Source organism: Tupaia chinensis, unplaced genomic scaffold (genome assembly GCF_000334495.1).
Source record: "Tupaia chinensis unplaced genomic scaffold, TupChi_1.0 Scaffold000415_1, whole genome shotgun sequence".
Lineage (NCBI taxonomy): Eukaryota > Metazoa > Chordata > Mammalia > Scandentia > Tupaiidae > Tupaia > Tupaia belangeri.
Window position 1 is genome coordinate 1,921,514 of NW_006159920.1, and position 5,703 is coordinate 1,927,216.

Consider the following 5,703-nt stretch of genomic DNA (forward strand, 5'->3'; position numbering starts at 1 on the left):
TATAAAGTATCATAAATTCAGAATGGAAAGTTATCAAGCCCAAGAAACTACCGTCATTGCCCTGGATCAACTCATCTAAACCACTTAAAAATGAAGCAGTTTTTAAAATATTTATTTTCTTCATTCATGGTAGAGCATGAGTGTGCACATGTGAGAGAGAAGAGTGTGCACATGTGAGAGAGAATGAGATATAATCACCCTCCACAGTCGGCCATGCTGTGATCCCCCTTCTGCAGTCCTCCAATCCATTGGATCTTAGGCCTGGCATGTTTCAGCCTAACTGAGCCAGGGTTACCACGTGGGACCTGGTTTCTCTTGAGTAGTTCCTTACTGCTGTACCATGGAGCTAGCCCTAAGGGAAGATATGGGAGCCTCAAATGTGTCACAGCCCATTCATATCACCTAGACCACTCCTAATCCCTTCCAGCCTCACCTTCTATCACTGCCAGGAGTGGGTGTTCAGTTAGAGTTCCTATTTCCTGTACCCTGCTGATAACTTAGCTTACTGGTTTATGGTCTTCCCCATGACCACCCTCATCTCTTCTGCTGTACTCCAAAGACTAGTGCAAATCCACCTAAACCAGAGGGACCTCTTACTGCTCTGACTCTACCAGCTCATTGTTGTTTTGCTTCTTTGACCCTGAACCCACACAGTTATGTACCATTAATACATCCTTAGGTGGGGCCAGAAAGTGGCATGGAGGTTAAGGTAGCTGGATTTCATATGGCTGACCACTTTGTCCGAGTCCTGGACCCAGCAACTTGACATGAGTGTGTATGTGCCCAAAATCCCAAGAGGAGAATGAGGTGAGGAAATTGCAGCATGGTCATCCTTCCTTGGAGGTTGATTTCTTACATTTCCTCCTCTATCTCTTTGTCTCTTTGGTGAGCACATGTGCAAACTTAAAAAAGAAAAATCCTTAGGTGTGCATGTCTACTCTATAGGCTGAGACCTCACACCCTGAGCACAGGGCCTTGCATGCAATAGGTACTCTAAAACAAAAAAGGCATGGAAGAAGAAAGGTAAGCAGGAAAAAAGTAGCCTGCAAGGAGCACTCTGAAAGCTAAGAAAAATAAGAATGGAATTTGTCTCTCCCAGAAAGAGATCCAATTACTCTTTGTTCTTCCCACTACGAGGGCTTGGAATGAGACCCTCTACAGACATGGGGAGCCAAAGGAGTGAGAGGAGAATAAGAGATAGAAAGTGAAGATGCTGTTATAAAGTGTTTTTTGTTTTATGCTTTTTTTTTTTAAACTATTGTGCAGTACCATCCTACACAAAGTCAGAAAACTGATAGAACTGAAAATTATATTCCCCTGTGGCATGGAAGGAATGCTCCATTCATACCTTTCTTCAGCTTAATGAATACAAATTTCAGTTTTAACCTTAAGATTTATTTCCATCACCCCCAGCAGAGAAGAGAATGCTGAGAGTACACCTGTTGAGACACAAGGAAAAGGTAACAGAAACATGGTCATGACCATTTCTGGCCACAGGGATTAAATAATGGAACAGCTCTCTTTTCTTAAAATAGTTTTCTTGCTTGTTTATATATTTGTTTTCAATGAGTGAGAGACTCCCCAACAGGGTCAGCCTGCTCCAGATCGTGGACATGTGCATGCCTGGCATGCTCAGGGATCTCTCCAGGTGCGAACCTGGAACCCTTCCATGTGGGTCAGCCTGGCAGAGTACTGCAATTTACCTCACAGGTGTCGTAGTCTCCAGTGGCACCATCAGAACTCTGGAACCTCTTTTTTATTGGTGCCTCTCTCTGGTTTACATCCTTCTGCTCTACTTTGATTTGGGCTTTAGAGGGTTCCTTTGCCACCCCCAAAAGTGGCAGCGGGTAGACATCAGACAGTAGGCACAGTCTGGCTCACTCTCTACTACCCCCACCCCTCAGGTAGTAGTCCCTGTCTCTTTATCTTTGCCCATACCTTCCAGTTGCTCTTTCTCTGGTTATGTCTGTTTCTCTGACTTCTGCCTTCGAGTCTCTCTCCCTTTCTTCTTCTTCACCCTCCTCTGTTGGTCTGTCTTTCTCTCCTCCCTGTTCAGAGGAGGCTATGTCTATCTGTCTTTTCGCCCTTGGTGTTGGTGTGCATGTGAACTTCCTGTGTCTCTTTCTATTCTCCATTGCTGTCTGCCTGGCTTTTTTGTAGGACACCTAGTCTAGGAGTTGCCATTAACTAGCACTGTGGTTATAGCTTAGTTACTTCACATCTTTAGGTCTCAATTTCCTTGACTATACAGTAGATTAGGTTGCATGCTCTTTTAGGTGCTTGACAGCTTGAGATCTGATCACTAAATGACATGAAACCCAGCCCATGCTGAAGCAGTTGTTTTGTAGGGACAGAATCAGGCTGTTCCCAACAGCACAAGCACCAGGGGGCGCCTGAGAACCACTCAAAAAGGACATGGTTGAGGTTTACTGTGTGCTCAGCAGGCACTGTGCTAAGGGCTGTGCTTGTATTTCAATTCTGGCCAAAGAGACAGGTAGTAGTATTGTTCCTATTCTAGAGGTGAAAGAACAAGCACCACGAGGTGAAAAGTGACTTGCCAAAGGTCACACAAACAAGACAGGCCAGAACAGATCTGAAGGTGGACTAACTCCAGAACCCACGCTCTTATTCACAATGCTGTACTGCCTCATCCATTGATGCTTAGTTATAAGTTTCCCACAGGGTAACTAAACAAACATCTCTGAATTCCAAATGTGCTTAGGAGTCTTGGAACCACACTATATGGTTCCATCAGTTCTCTCCTCCTTTGGGACACCAACTCTGCCTTCATAAATCTTTGGTTATAATTATTTCATTAATGCTTTATTGCCCTGCTTCCTGGTTTGTATGCTTTGGTAGACCTGTTCTTTATATGTCAAAATGTATGTCTCATGCCATTCTAACTAACTAGGCATCTAGGAAAACACTGGACAGAGAGGAGGCCCAAGTTTGCTGAATAAATGATAAGAAATGATAAATGATAAGGCCCAAACTTGCTGAATAAATGATACTCCATGAGCACTAAGGTTATGTTCCTGAATTCTCTGCATGGGCTATACATACCTGGAACTTCAAGGTTTTGACACCACCATTCCCACAGGCAGGATCAGTTACCCACCAAAAGAGCAATCACCGGATGGATTGTGGGGGAAATTTAAATGGTATTCACTTCACAGAAGCAGAGACTAGGGGTCTCCAAATGACAATTTCAGCAAGTATAAAGAAAAGTTCAGCTTCATGACAAACACAACCAAGAACTGTAAGGGACACAGAAATAAAGAATCTGCGGTTTCTGTTCTTGGGTGCAAATGGAGTTACTAAAATAGATGAGACACGCAAAATTTAAAAATGATAATGAGATGCAAAGGTGAAAATGTTACTGCAGTTATACACACACGTATATCACACTGTGGGAGTATGGAATAGGGAAATTCCTTGTCCAGTCTGACTCTGGAAACTAGGACAGGCTCATGAGTGGCAGGGAGTCAGGAGACCAAAGAGCGTGTCCTTCACTCCAAGCCTCAAGTGTGTATGTTCAGCATCCTTCTTCTTAGACACTTGTGAGGCGTGAATGGTTATTTGGGTGTCAGATAAGCAACTGAGACCTGTTATCAGGTTTGGTAGCCCTTGTCTTTCCACAGACTTCCTTGCATCTGTCTCAGTGTAGAAACATGGCAAGGGAGTGAGTGAATGGATGACATGATGGGGAGAATTAAGTCATGCTCCAGAAGTCATTGTCACATATCCTGAAAAGCACCATGGAGTCAGTCATCCTGGGAAATTCAGTTCTTGAGGAAAATCCAAGTCCCCACTGCATCCACATCATTATGTGTCTGCTTGCTTTTACACAATGCTAACAATGAGAAGACTCGATGGGGCTAATTCTAGAAAGGCTCTCGTTTTTCAGAGCATGATATAGAATAGCCACAAGAGTAATTTTATTACACTTTTTCTTAACTTTAGTTTAGAGTCATGGTGGCTGCAGAAAAGTCTGATAAAGCACAGCTCCCTGATAGCCTGGAGTGCTGCCCTCCTCTTGGGGAAGCCTTTCACCTGCCTTCCTTGAAGCTCTTGGAAGCTCCCCAGGGCCCATCCTAGTACAACAGACATAAAAACAGCAGGCAGGCAAAGAGGACGCTGAGGAAGCTGTGTACCATGGCTTGGATAATCTTCACGAGTCATGGAGAGTTCACTGGAATAGTAACGCCCCTTCTTTTGTGCCTTGGAGGCTGTGCCCCGCTCTGTCTCAATCACAGTCTGCCTCCCATACTCTCCTGTGCTCAAGGATGATCTATGTAAGTGGACAGCTCCAGGTGGCAGGAGGAGGCAACTGATTCATTTGCTTCTTCGGTCTCAGCAGGCCCCATAAGGTTTCCCAGCTGGGGCCAGCAGTGCACATCTCTCCTGGGGCTGAGGTGTCGCCTCTGATGACTCAATCAATACTCCAGTCAGGAGGGGTGCTGCACAGGAGTTAGGGAAGCTCACTAAGAGGGCACAGCCTGAAGGCCCGTCCACTCCTGAGACTGACTGCACAGTGACCTCCCAACCCTGGCATATCACAATCAGTGGTAAAGGTGCCCCTTTCCCCCTCCATCCTCACTGCCTCAGGCACCCAGCACCAGGGCCCCTCCCTGTCCAACAATAACAGTAAAGGGAACCTATACTCTGAAGACATGCTCAGTTGGCTCTCAATGTTCCATGCATGCTTCCCTACCTTTTTCATTATAACTGGTCAATGCTACAGAAGATCGAATTATTATTTTATATATATAATTCTGAAACTATATGATGGCCCCAGAAATGTCTGATAACAGATGTTTGAGGACAAGTGGTCCCACTCCTGCCTCCCATAGTAAACTGCGGGGGAGACAACACCGAGCCTCCATCTCAGTCCCTAGCTCCCAGCCAACACTGTCCCTCACACTAGTATATCTGTCCTCCGAGCTGAGCTCCCAGGAGTCCCCAGAGAGATAGAAACAGAAAGTACAAGGGGGAGAGGGAGGGGTTTTTCATCAGAAAGGGCAGTTGTGGCAGGGCGCTTGTCTATAGTTAGGAACACAACCATTTCTTGAGTATTTGTGGTAAAAGAAAAAAACCATGACTGGTATAATAATGCAAAAAGACAGACTAAAGCCAGAAATAACTTCTAATCTTGGAACAGATAGTGGATAACAGCCTATGTTTTAAATCCAGTTTCATAGGTCCAACCTTGCCAGGGAATCTTCTAAAAGTTCATGTAGCCCACCTAACCGCACCCCAACTCAGACAGGCTAGGCTCTTCATCCCTGATGGAGAAGTGAGCTCACTTTATGTAGAATCCAACCCTGACAGTGCTCTGATAACTCTTCAGCCTCTCAAGCTGGCTAGCAATTTCATTATCTGAGTGAAGGTCAAGATCATCAACAGAAAAATATGTCACATGACTCTAAGAAATTGTTGTTCTTGAGACTGAGTCTTCCTTTCACACAGCAAGAAGACCCAGCCTATAAGACTGCTTAGGCAAGAAGCATGCAATTAACCAGTCCCATTTTTGTTTGTTTGGGGTTTTTAAATGTCATTTCAGGGAGTAATTAGAGGCTGGATTGCCATCTTTTCTCCATTAAGCTGGTCTTTCTCTGGCCCACTCTGGCTAGCTAGGTCAGGAACCCGAGCTCAGCCTGCTTTGTGGGACTGATGATGGGTGCAGGGAGCAGAGCCTTACCT

At 45.1% G+C, this 5,703-nt stretch overlaps 1 protein-coding gene across 1 annotated transcript in view; it reads right to left on the reverse strand.

The window, feature by feature from the left end:
- Positions 1-5,703, reverse strand: part of KALRN (kalirin RhoGEF kinase) — a 681,131-nt gene that overhangs the window by 423,451 nt on the left and 251,977 nt on the right.